The sequence below is a fragment of the Lissotriton helveticus genome, chromosome 2_1 (assembly GCF_964261635.1).
Source record: "Lissotriton helveticus chromosome 2_1, aLisHel1.1, whole genome shotgun sequence".
In the NCBI taxonomy this organism is placed as follows: Eukaryota; Metazoa; Chordata; class Amphibia; order Caudata; family Salamandridae; genus Lissotriton; species Lissotriton helveticus.
This window is the reverse complement of record NC_136059.1, coordinates 67312109-67332057: the sequence shown is the minus strand read 5'-3', so window position 1 is coordinate 67332057 and position 19949 is coordinate 67312109.

Here is a 19949-nt window from a genome sequence, read left to right as displayed (position 1 = left end):
AGTGGCCTGCAGGATGACAGTGCCACCACCTCACCAGTGGCAACAGAGAGGGGTGAGCTGGAACAGGCTGACTCGTCAGACACAGCTGAGCTAGCTGCAGAGGCCCCCCCTGCCAAACGCACAAGGAGCCATCCGAGGAAATCCACATGAGGATCCTGTGGCAAAGCACCAGCCAGACGCTATTGATGATGATGGCATGATGGCACCTATCTTCACATTGACATTGACTTTGTTGACTATCCTTACCCATACTGCCATGTTGATGGTAGGCGTCTGTTGGACTGTGTCACCACATCAATGTGGTGACTACTCTATTGTCTCATCTACCATCACTGACAACTCATTGATTCACTTTGCACCAATTTCTTAAATATCATTTGTCTGTCGAAAACACTCATTGTAATTAAACACTCTTTACACACCTATGTTTTTGTGTCAGCTCCATGTTGATCACAGGATGGACAATGTTCCAGTTGCACTGATTGTTTCGAGGCATTGAGAGGTTTAAGGGACCTAGAAAACACAAGAGAACAACATTCACTTGTCAGCAGATGGCATCACAGCCATTACACAATACTTGTAATCAAGGTACACAAACCAGCACACATTACAATTAGCAACAATATTGACATTAACATCATGTAGCTGGGCATGACTACCTTGTGCCGCAAACATTAGCCACTAGCACAGAGCCAACTACAGGCAGCAGTCAAAAAGCTCCCCAAGCCTTTTCACCACCATCAAAAACAGCAGACAATGGCATTGTTGTACAATGTCACTCACCTTCAAGGGAAGTAGTGGCTGATGAGCTATTGACGCAGGTCGACACCCTCCTCCTCTCCACTATTCTCGTCACTGGACATGTGTGGGTTTGCAAGCGTGGGCAGATGCTGCTCATCATTGTTCAGGAGCAGGGGGATCATTTTGCGCAGGGCCAGGTTATGGAGCATGCAGCATGCAACTATGATGTGAAACACCTTTTGGGGAGAGTACATCAGTGCACCTCCAGTCCTGTCCAGGCACCTAAATTGAGACTTAAGAAGACCAAAAGTACACTACACCACACGACGTGTCCTCCCATGGGCATCGTTGTAGCGGACTTCACTCGGGGTCATGGAATTTCTCAGTGGGCTCAGCAACCAAGGCCGGTTGGGGTATGCAGAGTCACCTACGTGTGAGATACACAGACCAATTTTGTAATATAACTGCGTAGAGTGGACAGCATTTCATACATACAGCACGCTACTTGACTCTGCGTATTCACCCACAATCCACGCACGCTCCAGATGCAGATTTGCCATCAGCTGCGATACGATGCTGTTATGCAGGATGTAGGAGTCATGGGCTGATCCAGGATATTTAGCACAGACTTGGGAGATTATAATATCCGCCTGGCATACCACTTGCACATTGATGGAATGGAAATGCTTCCTGTTCCTGTAGATATGCTCATGTGCCTGTGGTGGAACCAGGCCACCATGTGTGCAGTCAATGGCACCAACAACATTAGGGATGTGGGCAAGGTTATAAAAATCAGCCTTCGCAGCTACCAATTCATGACTCCTGGGAAAATGGATGTAGCTGTCCTTGAAGGTCATCAAAGTGGACAGGACATCACGTAGCAACATGCTGAACATTGGTTGAGACATCCCACCTGCGCTGGACACCATCTACTGGAATGAACCAGTTGCAAAAAAATGCAGGGCCGCCATCACCTTACACGTTGGTGTCAAAGCAGTCGGATAGGTTCTGCACGGCCTCAGATTGGGCTCCAACTGAGCACATAGTTCCTGAAGGGTAGGTCGATCCAAACGGAATTTCCGCATGATGTCCTCATCTTCCATGTCCGCAAGCAATGTGAATGGACGATGCACATTTGGTAACCTCCTAGGTAGGTTGAAAGGGTACTCATGTCAATTCAATTTCCCTCTGAGATGTGTCCAACATCTTACGTTTTGACTGACACAGCGCCAACATTGAATGGCCTGAAACTACAGCATACAACACAAGTCACATGTAGAGACGCCTTGATCTAAAGTAGTTGTACACGTGCCCACTATGAACACAGTGAGTACCCTCAAAACGAATTCAGAATATGTGAATGCCAAGAGGTACATTCCAACATCTTGTGTCACCAGTCCTGAGAGTAGCTGACACAGCACATGTCTGAAACAGTAACACTGCTGGCTTCTACGTAGGTGCTGTACCTGCCACACCTTCTTGAGTAAGTCGGACAGGGCACACATTACCAACACAATGAGCCCAGTGTGTGCATAAAGATCAAGTATAAACATGAGTTGAGCAATCTACACAGTGATATATGCACATTATATAGTCAGTCCTTCATTACTGTGGGTTGCTTAGCCATCTCACACATTGATATGTGTACATATGTGTGAGTCCATCACACAACAGATCTGTGTACATGCACAACAATATCATAAGTGACATGTGAGTTGGTACTTGTCAATGCATGTAATCCTGTGCACTGTCATGGCAGGTGAAGTCATCAGTGAGTTAAATGTCACGCTAGTATTGAGTTACACTATCTGGTGGCATGATCGGGGAGGGGCTTGGGTGACAAATAGACCCTTTGTCCTCAGACCCTCGTGGTTGATCATGGTGGTGGCAGCACTCTGAGATTCCGCTGGGGAAAGACGGGCAGACTGCGAGATTTCCTCTTCTGCCCATTTACATTTTGCAGCACTGTTCTTTTTAGCGCTTTTTTAAAAATAAACCCGGCTTTTGCATTCAATTGATTAATAATTGTGATGTATGTATTTTAAATCAACTGTACCCTTTTTAACTTCTTAGTGCTGTTTCCCGGTTCCCCTGTGCCCCGTTCCACCGCGGCTGCTCTGTGCCGATTGTAGTGGAGGGACAGGTCGGGCGGCGCCATCTTTAGTGGGTCCCGGTCCCCGGCTGGTCGGGAGGTAGCGGTACAGCTCGGGGAGGGGCTTGGGTGATAAATAGACCCTTTGTCCTCAGACCTTCGTGGTTGATCATGGTGGTGGCAGCACTCTGAGATTCCGCTGGGGAAAGACGGGCAGACTGCGAGATTTCCTCTTCTGCCCATTTACATTTTGCAGCACTGTCCTTTTTAGCGCTTTTTTTAAAATAAACCCGGCTTTTGCATTCAATTGATTAATAATTGTGATGTATGTATTTTAAATCAACTGTACCCTTTTTAACTTCTTAGTGCTGTTTCCCGGTTCCCCTGTGCCCCGTTCCACCGCGGCTGCTCTGTGCCGATTGTAGTGGAGGGACAGGTCGGGCGGCGCCATCTTTAGTGGGTCCCGGTCCCCGGCTGGTCGGGAGGTAGCGGTCCAGCTCGGGGAGGGGCTTGGGTGATAAATAGACCCTTTGTCCTCAGACCCTCGTGGTTGATCATGGTGGTGGCAGCACTCTGAGATTCCGCTGGGGAAAGACGGGCAGACTGCGAGATTTCCTCTTCTGCCCATTTACATTTTGCAGCACTGTCCTTTTTAGCGCTTTTTTAAAAATAAACCCGGCTTTTGCATTCAATTGATTAATAATTGTGATGTATGTATTTTAAATCAACTGTACCCTTTTTAACTTCTTAGTGCTGTTTCCCGGTTCCCCTGTGCCCCGTTCCACCGCGGCTGCTCTGTGCCGATTGTAGTGGAGGGACAGGTCGGGCGGCGCCATCTTTAGTGGGTCCCAGTCACCGGCTGGTCAGGAGGTAGCGGTACAGCTCGGGGAGGGGCTTGGGTGATAAATAGACCCTTTGTCCTCAGACCCTCGTGGTTGATCATGGTGGTGGCAGCACTCGGAGATTCCGCTGGGGAAAGACGGGCAGACTGCGAGATTTCCTCTTCTGCCCATTTACATTTTGCAGCACTGTTCTTTTTAGCGCTTTTTTAAAAATAAACCCGGCTTTTGCATTCAATTGATTAATACTTGTGATGTATGTATTTTAAATCAACTGTACCCTTTTTAACTTCTTAGTGCTGTTTCCCGGTTCCCCTGTGCCCCGTTCCACCGCGGCTGCTCTGTGCCGATTGTAGTGGAGGGACAGGTCGGGCGGCGCCATCTTTAGTGGGTCCCGGTCCCCGGCTGGTCGGGAGGTAGCGGTACAGCTCGGGGAGGGGCTTGGGTGATAAATAGACCCTTTGTCCTCAGACCCTCGTGGTTGATCATGGTGGTGGCAGCACTCTGAGATTCCGCTGGGGAAAGACGGGCAGACTGCGAGATTTCCTCTTCTGCCCATTTACATTTTGCAGCACTGTCCTTTTTAGCGCTTTTTAAAAAATAAACCCGGCTTTTGCATTCAATTGATTAATAATTGTGATGTATGTATTTTAAATCAACTGTACCCTTTTTAACTTCTTAGTGCTGTTTCCCGGTTCCCCTGTGCCCCGTTCCACCGCGGCTGCTCTGTGCCGATTGTAGTGGAGGGACAGGTCGGGCGGCGCCATCTTTAGTGGGTCCCGGTCCCCGGCTGGTCGGGAGGTAGCGGTCCAGCTCGGGGAGGGGCTTGGGTGATAAATAGACCCTTTGTCCTCAGACCCTCGTGGTTGATCATGGTGGTGGCAGCACTCTGAGATTCCGCTGGGGAAAGACGGGCAGACTGCGAGATTTCCTCTTCTGCCCATTTACATTTTGCAGCACTGTCCTTTTTAGCGCTTTTTTACAAATAAACCCGGCTTTTGCATTCAATTGATTAATAATTGTGATGTATGTATTTTAAATCAACTGTACCCTTTTTAACTTCTTAGTGCTGTTTCCCGGTTCCCCTGTGCCCCGTTCCACCGCGGCTGCTCTGTGCCGATTGTAGTGGAGGGACAGGTCGGGCGGTGCCATCTTTAGTAGGTCCCAGTCACCGGCTGGTGAGGAGGTAGCGGTCCAGCTCGGGGAGGGGCTTGGGTGATAAATAATGATACCTCATAGGGCGCGCAGCGGTCGCGCGCAGCGGGCGCACCGTCTGCGCGCCGAAGGAGCGCCAAAGGAGGGCCCGTCTGTGCCCGTCCGTGTCCCGGACGGGCCCAGGGCCAGCTACTCTGCCCGACGTCCTCCGGGTTCGCCCAGCTCAGAGAAGCGCAAGTATTCTCATCATGATCCTATGAGACTTGCTCTCCCCGGCGGTAGATTGACTTGCTTGCGCGCGGGTCTGGATTGTGCTATGGTGAAGTGCCCCAGTTGTGGTTTTCTTCCCCAGCCATCCCTACCCCCACGCATAGTCAGTAACACCGGCGCAGCAACCATTAGGGCTGGGCTTATTAATGCCAGATCCGTGGTGAGACATGCCGACGATGTTTTCGAAATACTGGTGGAGGGCCAGTTGGAGGTGCTGTTCGTCACGGAGACGTGGATGACCAGCACATCCGCCCCAAGTGTGGAACTTGCCGTCCCCAGAGGTTTTAAGATTGCTAGGGTTGACAGACCTCGGGGTAGAGGGGGTGGGTTAGCCGTTATTTTTAAGGATGGGTGGTGCTTCACCTCTGAGCCGCCTGCTGCGGATGTAGGGGGTGAGGTTCTCCACTTCTCCATTATAATTTCCCCTCATTTTACTTTAGGAGGGTCTTTGATTTACAGGCCCCCGGGCCAGGCCAATCATTTTATTGACTCTCTTGAGGAATATATAGTGCCGCGGGCCTTAAGTTTTCCAAAATTTCTTCTGGTCGGTGACCTAAATATTCATGCGGATGCTCCTGACTCACCTGAAGCCCGTAGGCTCAGTGAAGTTCTTGACCTCGCACAGCTCAAGCAATGGGTGACTTCTCCGACGCATGTGGGAGGTCACCTTCTTGATCTGGTTTGCTCAAATTTCCCCATTAAGACTGTGAGCGTAGAAAAAGTTACCTGGTCCGATCATGACCTGGTCAGGTTTGCGTGGGAGATTGTGGAATCTGGTCAAACACCTCCCATGTGCCATACCCAAAAGGTCAATGTGCCCGCGTTCAGAAAGGCCCTATCCGGAGCCCGCCCACAACCCACGGTGGTTTTGGATGAGGCGGTCGGCGGGTTTAATGAGTGGGTGCTGCAGGCGGCTACTGTATCCACTAAACACACTACCGTGTCTAGACTCCGACGCTCTCCCTCTCAACCCTGGTTCTCTCCCGAGTTGAGAGAGCAAAAACTAGGCTGTAAAAAATTGGAACGTGTGTGGAGATGCGGGTATAGCTTTGAGGCCAAGTCTGTTCTACGCTCAGCTCAAAAAGATTATTATGCCGCCATTAAGGTTGCTAAAGGGAATTATTATGCAGGGCGTATCGCTAAAGCAGATAACAATAGTAGAGAGATTTTCTCTATTGTTAAAGGTTTTGTATCCCCTGTTGCTGATGTTGCTACTCTCCCTTCCTCTGCGCAATGGTGCGAGGATTTGTCCACCTTTTTCATCAGCAAAATAGCTAGGATACAGCAGGATCTACTCGCGGCGCGGTCCGCAGATTGTTTAGCGGCCGACTCTTGCTTTACACATTGCCCGTGTTCTGGGCAACAGTTGACTAACTTTGCGCAAGTCGCAGAGTGTGCTGTATTACCTCTTCTTCAGTCTCTGAAATCCGGCTCTCCCGCTGACCCGTGCCCAGCCCGAGTGCTTTCGGAGGTGGCGGAAACGGTCTGTAGTGAGATCACGCAGAGAGTGAATCTTTCCTTGGCTTCTGGCGAGGTTCCTCTTGGTTGGAAACGAGCCAAACTTCTGCCGCTCCTGAAAAAACCGGGTCTGGATGCTACGGTTCCTGGGAACTATCGTCCCATATCCCTTTTGCCAGCACTCGCTAAAATCTGTGAGAAAGTGGTTTTTCAGCAATTGGAGAGTTTCGTGGAATCCTCCAATGCCCTTCATCCTGCCCAATCGGGCTTTAGGGCGTCCTATAGCACCGAGACTGCGCTGGTGGAGATGACGGAGTCTATTCGGGAATGTTTGGACAGAGGCGGCAGAGCGGTCCTGATTTTATTGGACCTCTCTGCCGCGTTCGATACCGTCCCTTATGAGCTCCTCCTCGCCAGGCTGTCTGCTATTGGTATCGGTGGGGTTGTTCTGGCCTGGCTGTCCTCTTTTCTATCGGATAGGACACAGCACGTCTGGATGCCGCCCCACGCCTCAGAGCCTAAACCACTCCTCATGGGGGTCCCTCCGGGATCCACTCTTAGTCCCCTACTGTTCAACATTTACATCACCCCCTTGGTTTATTTAGCGTAACAGTATGGGGCTAAGATTATAGGGTATGCAGATGATACTCAGTTGCTGTTCACCTGGCCAGACGATATTCTGGATGTTTCTGCAGTCCATTTATGTCTGTCCTCAGTATTTCGCTGGTTAACCTTGGCCCAGCTGAAATGCAATGAGGACAAATCCGAGGTGCTTTTTTATGGTTCCTTCCCCTCCTCGTTCAGGAATACGCTGTGGCCCCCGAATATTCCCAGCCCCAAAGAGATGGGGGGCCCCGCGAAAAACCTTGGCATCTGGTTTGGGGAGCACCATAGATTCGAGGACCATATAAAAAAGCTCACGGGAACCTGCTTTGCCACGTTGAGAATGCTTCGCAAATTTTTCCCTTTACTCCCTAGGGATGCCAAGGAGACTGTTGCTCGGGCTCTCATACTGGCAAGGTTGGATTATGCAAATGCACTGTTCAGTGGCATTCCGGGTTACCTGGTTAAACGCCTGCAAATTATCCAGAATTCGGCAGTCCGTCTCCTATTCAATGTCCCAAGATGGAAGAGTGTGCGTTCTGATTTGCGCACTCTTCACTGGCTCCCCGTATCACAGCGCATCTTGTTCAAATCTTTGGTGCTTGCGTTTAGAGCAATCCATGACCAAGGCCCCGCATATTTGAGAAATAGATTTGCCATCTATGCCCCCGCCCGTACCCTTAGATCATCTACTCTGTTTAAACTGTCTCTTCCTCGTTTTAACCGAGCTAGACTCGGCGGTCAGTCGATTGCCGTGGTAGCGGCCCGAGCTTGGAATGCTCTCCCTCTCCATTTGCGCTCCATGCAATCTGTGGCTCAATTTAAGAAGCACCTGAAAACTCATCTGTTCAGGAGTATAACCTAGGTTGTTTTCTTGTTGTTCTGCTCTCTGTCTTTCCCAATTTGCGCCAGGATACTCCTAAGTAACGGAGCGCGTTACAAAACGGTTTATACATACATATACATACATACATACATGATTCATAGTAAGTGTCTACTGTTCAATGCTGAGAACTGGCCATTGCCATTGCCACAGCATGATGTGTCCATAGGTGCCATAAGCGTGCAACGCCAAAACAATCCTGGCCATTGGCACCAATGGTAAGCTGCGAAATCGCGGTAGCGACCGCCTGGCCCCTGCAGTGTGACACCGCCAATGCCCATTCCCTATCAGTCAATGGCAACCGTGATCGCGGTAGTGAAATACACATTTGAAAATCATGGTAGGCGTGCTCCGCTACCACGGGGGCAGTCATTCCAACATCTTGTGTCACCAGTCCTGAGAGTAGCTGACACAGCACATGTCTGAAACAGTAACACTGCTGGCTTCTACGTAGGTGCTGTACCTGCCACACCTTCTTGAGTAAGTCGGACAGGGCACACATTACCAACACAATGAGCCCAGTGTGTGCATAAAGATCAAGTATAAACATGAGTTGAGCAATCTACACAGTGATATATGCACATTATATAGTCAGTCCTTCATTACTGTGGGTTGCTTAGCCATCTCACACATTGACATGTGTACATATGTGTGAGTCCATAACACAACAGATCTGTGTATATGCACAACAATATCATAAGTGACATGTGAGTTAGTACTTGTCAAAGCATGTAATCCTGTGCACTTTTGAAATAATTTGAAAATCATGGTAGGCGTTCTCCGCTACCACGCGAGCAGTCATTGGATACAATTGAAAGATGCACAATTGCGGTAGCGACCGCCTGGCCCCTGCAGTGTGTCACCGCTAAGCATGGGCGGATTTTGCGAATTGGCAATCCGTGAAATTGCGTATTTACCGATTCGTAATCCGCAAAATCCGCGAACTCTCGCGAATTTTGCGGATTCCTTATTTTTGTGTGTTCGCAAGTGTTTCTGCCATTTCGCAAGGGTTTTTTACCAGTTCGCAAACGCGAACTTACTTGTCGGGTAGCAACGGTCGTGACCATGTTGGTACTATGTCTGGTTCCTCACAGCACCCTCTGTTTCACCACTCCCACCCTCTGTTTCACCACTGCCACCCTCTGGCTCACCCATGCCACCCTCTGGCTCACCCATGCCACCCTGTAGTTCATCACTGTAGATGATGGGGGGAAAAGCACACCTGCCCTGCCTCAACTGACATGAATGAATTAGGGGCTGATTAATGTGTCACTGAATTTGAACTTCCAGGCTGGCAGGTGCTTCCTTATCTGTAATTGCTTTCGGTTGCAGTGTAATTTTTTTAACAGGACCTTAGTTGTATACTTGTAGCTATTCTCTGAGCCTGCTGTGAGGGTCAGAGCAGGGTCATAGAATAGTTGCAAGTAGGCAACTGAACTCTGAAGGGGCCCCTCAGGAAGCACTACAGGGAATGGTTACTAATGATAAGATTGAACTTTTGCACCTGCTGAGTGCTTTCAGTTTTGCAAAAATCCAAACATCCAGCAGCATCCACAAAAAGTAATCCTTCCAGGCACTACAGGGAATGGTTACTAATGATAAGATTGAACTTTTGCACCTGCTGAGTGCTTTCAGTTTTGCAAAAATCCAAATATCCAGCAGCATCCACAAAAAGCAATCCTTCCAGGTCAAGATCCAAATTAAAGTGACCAGCACATGAAGAAAGCCCTGGGAGGAGCCTGCTGGACAGGAACAGGAAGATGGAGACTGTGGGGCACTTCCTCCCCCCCCCCAAAATGGACTCCTTGCAAAATAAAAGTGCAGGCAAATGTCAACCTGAGGAGTTATTCTGATAAAAATCATAAATTTTCAAAGGTTTATGCTGCCTGCTGGTGGATTTCTTGTGCGAAATTGCAAATTTTGCAATCTCGCAATTGCGAGATTGTCGCTGCCCGCCGCATCTACGTGTTCGCAAGTGTTTACTCCCGCGACATTGTATAGTATTCTAGTTGGCAAGTGCGACCAAGCAAAAAATCCGCTTCGCACGGATTTACGAATTTGCGGCAATTTCGCGAGAGTTCGCGGATTGCGAATTTGCCGAAAATCCACAAAATTCGCGAGCGGAACGGATTTTACGCCCATGCTTAGTCACCGCCAATGACCATGCCCTTACAGCCAATGGGAACCTCAATCACGGTAATGAAATACACATTTGATAACCGCGGTAGGCGTGCTCCATTACCGCGGGCCGGTCATTGGTCACATTTGAAAAAAGCTGACCTGGAACACCAATTGCAGCAGCTGAGTAACACTGAAACAGCCCCAGGGGGCTGTGTATGTCTGGGAGTGAGCCACACTTTTCCACTGCATCCAGACACTGCTGACTGACACTCTTCACCACCAACTGCTGCTGGTCCTGTGTCCTGGACCCAGTGATGTTGAAAACTGAGAACATCAGGGCCCGTCCCTTCACCAAGGAGGAGCTGGAGGTCCTGGTGGACTAGGTGCTCTCACAAAATGGGAGGCTATATGGTGCTCCTGATGTCATTGTAAGTGTTTCAGAGTGAAAGTAGGAGAGTGCAGAGAGTGCACACATGAAGTTGTTCTGCTGCAGTATGTTCCTGAGAGTGTGGGTTTGTGTGATACACTGCCTAGCATGCTGAATTCAGGTAAATGGGGTTTGTAGCCTAATTTCCACACATCCCGGGCTGCATTGCAGGATGGAAGGGACATGCATTGTTTTTGCAGCCAAACCGAAACACTGCTGGTTTTGAAAGTGGAAGACAGAACCGACATTGCCTCTGCTAATGGATGTCTGAGTCCATGAGGTTTTCACATGCTCATTTGTGACATTACAAAGACTTTTCGTCCAGAAGGTACTGGTGGAAGTGTGTTTGACTTATATATTGCCACCATGGATATGTAAGCATTATGCACAAGAAGAGTGAAATGCCTTAGGGTGACACGCTTGCTGGAAATTCACTTATGACACAGCAGATTGTAGTACTTCTTAAACATCCTTCTTCCATTCTTTTCAATACGTGTACTGACTCACATGTGTAGGCACAGTTTGCCCTCTCATATTGTACATGCATGTCACTGTTAAGATGGCCCACGTTTAACCTCAGCGTGAGCCCCCTTGGCCTGCACAGTTACTGGCCAATTTGACAGTGACCCATCACTGAATGGACAGAGTGAGACATTTGTGTTGTTTGCCACCCTATTCATCAATGAGCTATCTTGGGACTGTGGATAGCACAAAATAGACCTTGTGAGAAGGGTGTGAGAATGTAATATCATGTCCCTAAATGTGACCTCCTTGACACAGTGAGCCATTTACAGGCCAAGGACATTGAGGGGTGTGTAGTGTTGGACACAGTGAGTCTGCCCGACACATCATTTCCAATGTAATGTATGTCTTGCTCCCTCACAAACTGAATCACAGATGTGGGCCTTCTTCAAATTGCTTTCTGTGCTGTCATTCTTCATGTGTATGAGATGGCCAGGTACTGTGTCTATCCTCATACCTGCATGCATTTATATACGATTACCTGATGCTAAAGTACTACGTGTCATGCTGTATGGCCTCTGCTAAACATATCTGAATAGCTGTGCTAAGTTTTTGCATGCTCACGCTACATGAACTTTCTCATGTGTGTAATGTATTGGCCCTTGACACTGCATGCTGAGATGTGGCCTTATGGCATCGACTGTATTAGGTGTATTAGGGGAGTCATGGACGTCACCGGGCAGTGAACAGCACTGTGCCTCATCTTAGTGTGCTTTCGTCGATGTGTGCAGTGCCTGCCCTCAAAATTGTGAGAACCACACATCTGACACCACTGTGCAACGATCATTGTGCTTCAAAGCACAACATGCTGGACATCTGTAGCTCATGGCCATTGTAAAAGGACATTTTTGATTCAGTATCTGTGTTGTCCCCTGAAAGTAACTCCATATGTGACTTTGACATACATGTTATAATGTACATCTTTCTCACCTACAGGCACATAGGTATGCTTACAGGAATCTGTATGTAAGGTTACATGGAGGCACGGGCAAGCTATTCGGCTGTGTGAACATCACATGGGTCATTATTGCCAAATATGCATAATATTCATCTTCTGATTTTTGCATTAAGGTTGCCCATGGAGACTGCACAGGGTGGTGTGCAAGATGGGGTTATCATAATCTAGTTTTGTGCTTTGCTTGCATATGATGTTTGTGAGTATGGCACTAAACTGAACCTATGTCTATGTCTATTGCAGCATCTACTGAGGGCACAGCAGAACAGGTGACTGACACCAGTGGTGAGGCATCTTGCACTACTGCTACACATGAGCTCACTGACACTAATGTGACGGGAGCCTCAGAAGGGGTCAGGAGTGCCCTTGAATAATCAGGCCCAGAAGCACCAACCTCAACGTCATCTGACGCCAACAATGTCTTCTCAATGTTGGTGGGCACAGGGAGTGGGAAATTTGACTCTTCTTCTACCACACATCGTCCAGTGCCCACCCTCCTGGCTGCTAGCCCAGGTGCTGCCCATGCCCGCAGGAGGAAGAAGGGTAGAGTGTCTTTCCCCCAGGCACCGCTGACCCTGCCCCTGTCTCCACTGATGCCCTCAGTGTTGAGGCTGTGTACCTTTTGCGCCAGCTATTTGTGTGTGTCAGACTACTCTCCTGCATGCCTTCCAGGATCATGACAAGAAGTTGGCACAGGTAGTTGCCTTCATGGTGGGCATTCATTCTGACACAGAACTGTCCAGTCTTTGTCCTCCACAGTGACAGCAGCCATTCAGCTGTCACAGGCTCAAAGTCTAGCTCCAGTCCCTTCAGCAACCACCCTGCCAGTGGCAACATCTGACCAGAGTGACCTCACCACAGCCCTCAGGCTCCAAGTACTCCACACGAAGCACACAACAGCAGCACTCCAAGCGTCCCTGAGCACAGACACCATCCCCCAAAAAAACAGTCACACAGGAGCGCAAAGGCAAACCCCTTCAAGTGACACTCAGGGGCATCAGACCAAGAAGCAGGCCTCAGTCTCACATGCATCCAAGTCAGCCCCATCCAAAGACACTCCCATCCCCAAACCTTCTCCCAAAGACAAACAAACATTTGCTTGTCTGCTGTGAAGCTTGTGCCTGCAAAGAGTCAGCAGAAACAGCTCTCTAAGGCAGATTCACCCACAACCTCAACTCCCTCCCACACCCCTGTGAAGCTGGGACAGGAGGGCAATGTGGGGGGTTCACCTGGTTGACAGGGGATGGGGCAAAAAGGCAAGGCCAGGCCAAGTGTACCACCAGATCCAGCAGATCCCCACTGGGAGGGCCAGCACCTCACCTGCACCTGATGCACCTTTGGTGGAGAGTGTGCCAATTGTGCCTGCCCCACTTCCCACTCCTTCTAATACAATTCTTGCCTATCGAATCCCCAAGAAGTGGAGAGGCAGCCCGCCACATTCACCCTCACACACTGTGTCTCACAGCAGCATGTTTCCACTTCCTCGTGCCACCACGCCACCCGGTCCAAGCAGCCCTCCAGCTCCCAAAGCCACTGATGCCTCTTCCTCAGCTGATCCTCTCCCAGGTCCAGTCCTCCAACTTGCCCCGACAATCAGCCACCTCCCAGTTCAGCTGACATCCAAGTCTGAGGCAAAGTCCCCCTCCCAAACCTATCTCTCCCACAGCAGTGCCTGGACTGCCCATTGGTATCCCCCCAGCTGTGGTAATTCCCATCGGAGTGTACGATGTCACCGATGCCATGTGCAGTTTCTCATGCACACATGTACCTACTTTGAACTATGTACTGGCCAATGGCCTTGCTGTTTGTCACTTTGGATGCTCATTCCCTGTGCAGTTTCTCATGCACACATGTTATTGTTATGTTATTTTCATTTCTAACGTGCACAGATACTGCAAGAGTGTCCCAGAGTGAGTCTTGAGAGAATGAAGAGGAGCCTAGAGCCAAGATAAGGGAAATAGGTGAGTTGTCAGCTTCTTCTGGAATAGATTCGGAGATGAATGCACTGGAGCACAAAGGGCAGATAGTTCCAGACCAGAGCGGCCTTCACGGCCAGAGAGCTGCCGCCTGTCCTTTGCAAGCGGAAACGTGGGACTTGAGCCAGAAGTTGAGTGGAGGAACGCAGGTCTCTTACAGGGGTGTAGAAAGAAAAACGTTTCTGAAGATAACCTGGCCCGGTGGCATACAGAGCGCGGTGTGCGATAACTAGGATCTTAAATCTGACCCTCTCAGCCATAGGCAGGCAGTGTAAGGTGCGTAAGTGTTGTCTCACACTACGTCTGGCAGGTATATTCAAGAGGAGCTTGGCCACCGCGTTCTGCACCATTTGCTATTTATTTAGTAGGTAGCTTGGTATGCCAGCACATAAAGCGTTGAAGTAATCTAGCCGAGAGAGAATAAGGGCTCGAGTCACTGTCACCTTAGCCACCTGAGGAAGAAAGGGAAGAAACTTCCTGAGGATTTTTAAGAAACTGAAGCAAGTCCCTACCAGCTTCTTGATCTGGGTCGAGAATCGGAGATTCTCCTTGAACCAAACCCCTAAGTTCTTAACAGGGTTCCCTGATAAGGCAGGCAATACTAAGTCGGAGGGCCAGAGTGTTTCCCTAAAGCGAGAGGGAAAGTTACCAAATAAGAGGATTTCTGATTTCTCCTTGTTTCATTTCAATTCAGCCTCCGCCAACCAATGAAAGACTGCGTTCAGGCAGTATTTGGCAGCCGATATAGAGACTTTGTTTTTTTCCCATGTGAACAAGAGCTGGGTATTGTCGGCATAAGTGATTGTCTTCGCCCCCAAGTCCTCTGCCAACTGAACTAAAGGAGTAACATAAATATTAATAAGAAGAGGACTCAGAGAGGAGCCTTGCGGAACACCTGTGCTCACTTCGGTGATGAGGAAAAAGATGGGAGCCACACCTGCAGCGTCCGATCCTCCAAAAGGTCCCAAGTGCTTCTTGATATGCCTATCTCCGCCAGGCGGGAGAGCAGCAATGCGTGAGGATTTTAAGGGAGCTGGGAAGATCAATGCGGGTAAATGTGGCCAGTGAATGACAGGGAGGGGATGATAGGGATCCTCCAGTCAGGAGGGCACCAGGGTCTTTATTGCTGGAAGTACAGTACGCCTGTAGAGTGCGAATTTTCTCCATGAAAAACATGGAGAGTTCTTCACACCACACACCAGAGCATAGAATCGTACTTGCTTGTGCTTTGGCGGCCAGGAAACTTTGAACTACAGAAAAGATTTCCTTAGAGTTATTCTTGGCTGCATCATTTCTATTCTCATAGTAATAGCTTTTATCCTGTGCTACAGCCATATGATAGGTTTTTTGTTATTCCTCAGCATAAGTTTATCCTCAGGACGGTACCCTTTACGCCAGATTCTCTCTAGTTTCTTACACTCCTGCTTCAACATCCACAGCTCAGGCGTGAACCAGGGTTTAGAAGGGGAGTCTCTATACTGCCTACTCCGAGTAGCTGGGGCTATGAGATCAACAGTGTTGGAAATCCAGCATGTGAACTCAGCAAGCCCCTCTGCAAAATCATTGGTTGGCAAGAGGGGGTCTGGTGGACCCCAAGGCTTGGCTGAATAGCGACGGATCAATTTTAGCAAACACAGGTTCACGCTCAGACCGATACAAAAGGTCACCGTCTGGCGGAACCCAGGTCTGAAAATGATCTGACCAAGACACCGGAGTGGGAGTACATATCTCCCCGCTTGTCCCGCTTCCTGCCAGGATTAGCTACTCAGCTCAGGTACTTAAGGATCTACAGATTGTTGATTGTCATGAAGACCTTAAACTAATTGTAGAAGGGCCTTTTACATGCTTACACTGTAAATCCCAGTTCACTACTATGAAGGGAGAAAACCCTGATAGATGTGTGAACAGCCATACTCCATCTTATAAAACTTCTAATATTGCTGGTCATAAAAACATTCTTTGCAATGTACGCTCTTTACCTAAACACACCTCTGAAGTATGGGACCTAATCTCTACAAATGAGCCTGACTACTGTTTCATGACTGAAACGTGGCTTAAATCCCATTCCACTCCTTCCATTACATTGGCCATTCCTTCGGGATATAAAATGATCAGGTTAGACAGACCTAAGAAAATAGGTGGAGGAATTGCTATTGCTCATAAAAATCACATCAATTGCTCTGTTTTGGCTGAACTCTGCACTCCGGATATTGAATTGCTGATTTTTAAAACAACTCATTCCACCAAACAAACCAGATTAGGAGCCCTGGTTTATCGTCCCTCTGGACCTAGCTCTAACTTTGTCAACATATTACTGGAAAATCTTGCGCCATATGTTCAAAAAGACAAAGATTTTTTGCTAATAGGTGACTTTAACCTTCACAGTGAACTTATAAATTGTAAAGAAGCACAGGCTTTTCTTAACGATCTTTCATTGCTAGGTCTCCAATCACACAATGTGGGCCCAACTCACGTGGCCGGACACACTCTATACCTCATTATAACCAATTTCCCTAGTGTCACATGCCTTCCCCCTACACAGGTCAGCTGGACTGACCATTTTATCCTTGAGTTTTATACTCCCTATCCTGTAACCACTACCCTCAAAACCACCAACATCCCTGAAATACGGCGGCAATGGCATAAAGTTAATGAGGCCTCCTTTGCTGAGAAATTTGTCCAACCCTACCATGTGATTCCTGATGATATCAATAAAGCTATTGATATGTTTAGCAAAGACATTATAACAGCCATAGATAAGATAGCTCCATTAAAACAATTTAGACCCCGACCAGCCAAAAAACAAGAGATCTGGTTCTCGGAACAGCTCAGGAATCTCAAGAAAGCAGCCAGGAAATTAGAAAAGATTTGGAGATCTACCCATCTGGTAACAGATAGGAAACATTATTGGGACGCTCTAAGTATATATCATAAAGCTATCAGAACGGCGCGAAAAACCCATATTACCACTCTTATCACGGCTGCAGACAATTCCCCCAGAGTACTATACCAGGTCCTTCATTCTTTCACCAATCCTACAGCATGTGAGAGTGAAGACACTTCGTCACAACTACTTTGCGACAATATATCGCAATTTTTCTGCAATAAAATCGATCTTATCTATGCTAAAATAGTCAACTCGAACATCAATTTGACTACAAATACAGTCCCTATCTTTCAGGATTCAGAACTTGATAGTGGCCCTCATACTTTAGACCTTTTCCCCCCTATCACTCATAAAGAGGTATCTCTGCTCATGACGCAGATTAAAAGTGGAAGTCCTGATGATGTCATCCCGGCAAGACTCATGCCCACCTTGCTCGGAATCCTATCTCCCACCATCGAAAAACTTGTTAACTTATCCCTCTGGACAGGATCTGTCCCCAAGCAGTGGAAACAGGCTTTAGTCAGGCCAATCAGGAAGAACACCACAACTCCATGGAATGACTTGTCAAATCTTAGACCTATTTCGTTGCTGCCATTTTTGGGAAAGCTCACTGAGAAGTATGTTAATCGTCAATTATCCAGCTACATTGAGAAAGCTGGCGGCCTAGACTACTCTCAATCTGGGTTTAGGCCGAAACACAGTACAGAGTCCACCCTCCTGTCTGTCACTGACGATCTGCATATGTTTCAGGACAAAGGCTACTCGGTAATTTTGGTGTTATTAGACCTTTCAGCCGCGTTCGACACCGTGTCACATAACATCCTCATTGACCGGTTGTCGAACGTAGGGGTTAAGAAAAAGGCCCTTGCTTGGCTAAGGAGTTTTCTTACGGATCGGACCCAGACTGTCACCATGGGTAAATACAGATCAACTGAGGTAGAGATTACGAAAGGGGTGCCACAGGGCTCCTGTTTGAGCCCAACACTCTTTAACATCTACGTGGCACCCCTGGCAAGAGTGATGCGCAAATTTGGTTTCATCCCCGTGTCATATGCGGATGACACGCAGCTCCTCTTCCCCTTTCAAAATCTCACCACAGAAATAAGAAACTCCTTCTCCGCTGGCATGAAAGCCGTCGCACAGTGGATGTCCACCAACTTCCTACAGTGCAATGTCAACAAGACGGAAGTAATGCTGTTTGGAGATGCCAAATTACTGTGGACCCCTGACTGGTGGCCATCTGATCTGGGTACTGTTCCAGAGCCCAAACAGATTGTCAAAAATCTGGGGATACGCCTTGATCACGACCTTTCTCTCAAACAGCACAGTAATATGGTAGCTGGCTCATGCTTCCACATCATCAGCATGATGCGCAGAATATTTCCACTGCTACCGGATTCCTTCAGAAAAACTTTGGTGCAAGCCCTTATATTGAGTCGTATTGACTACTGTAACGGACTGCTCCTTTCTGCTAATGAAGGAGTTCTGGATAGGCTCCAGGTGGTCCAGAATACGGCAGCTCGCCTTGTCCTAAATGCTCCCCCTAGAACAGCATCAAAACCTCTATTACAGAAACTACACTGGTTGAGCATCCGACAAAGAGCCAAGTTTAAGATATGTTGCATTATCCATAAATGCTTAAACGGAAATGGCCCTATATACCTGGAGCAGAAATTTACCCCCTACACTCCCTCCAGATCGTTGAGATCTAGTGAGAATTTTCTGTTGGCAGTACCTCGTGCAAAAAAAACCAGACATGGAGGGAAAGCTCTATCTGTTGCAGGACCCACACTGTGGAACAAACTGCCTCTGGCCCTCAGGCTCTGCACAGACCATTTAAAATTCAGGAAGCAACTGAAAACTCTGCTGTTCATTGATAAAATCTAGACCTTTCCCCTCATCTGCATATTTATTTAGACTCTATTTGGTATCACAGCGCAGAGATACTCCGGTTGGAGTCGATTCCAGCGCTATAGAAACATATAAATAAATAAATAAATAAATAAATAAATATGCATATGCATATGTGCAAAAGAAAAATTCATACAGATGGGGTCTAAGGTGTGGCTCCTGAGTGCGTTGGCAGGCCAACCCATTGGGTGAGCTGAGTGAGGAACAATATGTTTGATATTTTAAAAGTGTCCTTCGAAGCTGCCAGGTCAAAATGGATATTAAAGTCACCAAGAATGACATAATGGGTAAAATGTAGAGCTCTGAGAACAATAACGTCTCCCATAGCTCTGAGAAACGTGCTCGCTGAAACCGGAGGTCTATAGATCAAGAATCCCCCAAGTGTAAAATGAGGCGAAACATTGATACTAAAATCCAGAGCTTCGCAATCTCCTTCAAGTGTTGAAGCAGCCTGTTGAATGGACTACTTATCTCTATATATGATATCCACCACACCTCCTCTCCCTTTTAATCTGTCCACTCAAGAGATTTTATAGCCAGCTGCAATGGTCAGTGCAATGGGTGGGTTAGAGAACTCATCCAGCCATGTCTAGGTAATAAACAGGAAATCTAGGGCCAGATGTAGGTTGGTCGGTAACAGCCGAAAATCGGTATTTTTGGCCGTTACCGACCGGTATTGAGCGATCGGCATGTAGGTGACTGAAATTTGTCCGAATCGGTGAATTTACCGAATCGGTAAAATACCGACTCAGAATATTTACCGATTCGGAATATTTACCGATTCGGAACATTTACCGATTCGGTAAAATACCGACTCGGAATATTTACCGAATCGGAAAATTTACCGATTCGGTAAAATACCGACTCGGTAAAATACCGAATCGGTAATTAAGAATAGGTAAAATTGAAGATTGAGATGTAGGGAGGCTCTGAAATACCGAATTTGCTTCAAATTCGGTATTTAAGAGTCGGTATTTACCATGGATTCAAATCAGGTGGTAACCAGGTGCAGCCTATAAAAATGGACCTAAAATGCAATGCTGTTTGCACAATGGCGGCACTTTATGTCATCGCAAGACGGCTACGGCTACAGGAGGAAGGAGAGAGGG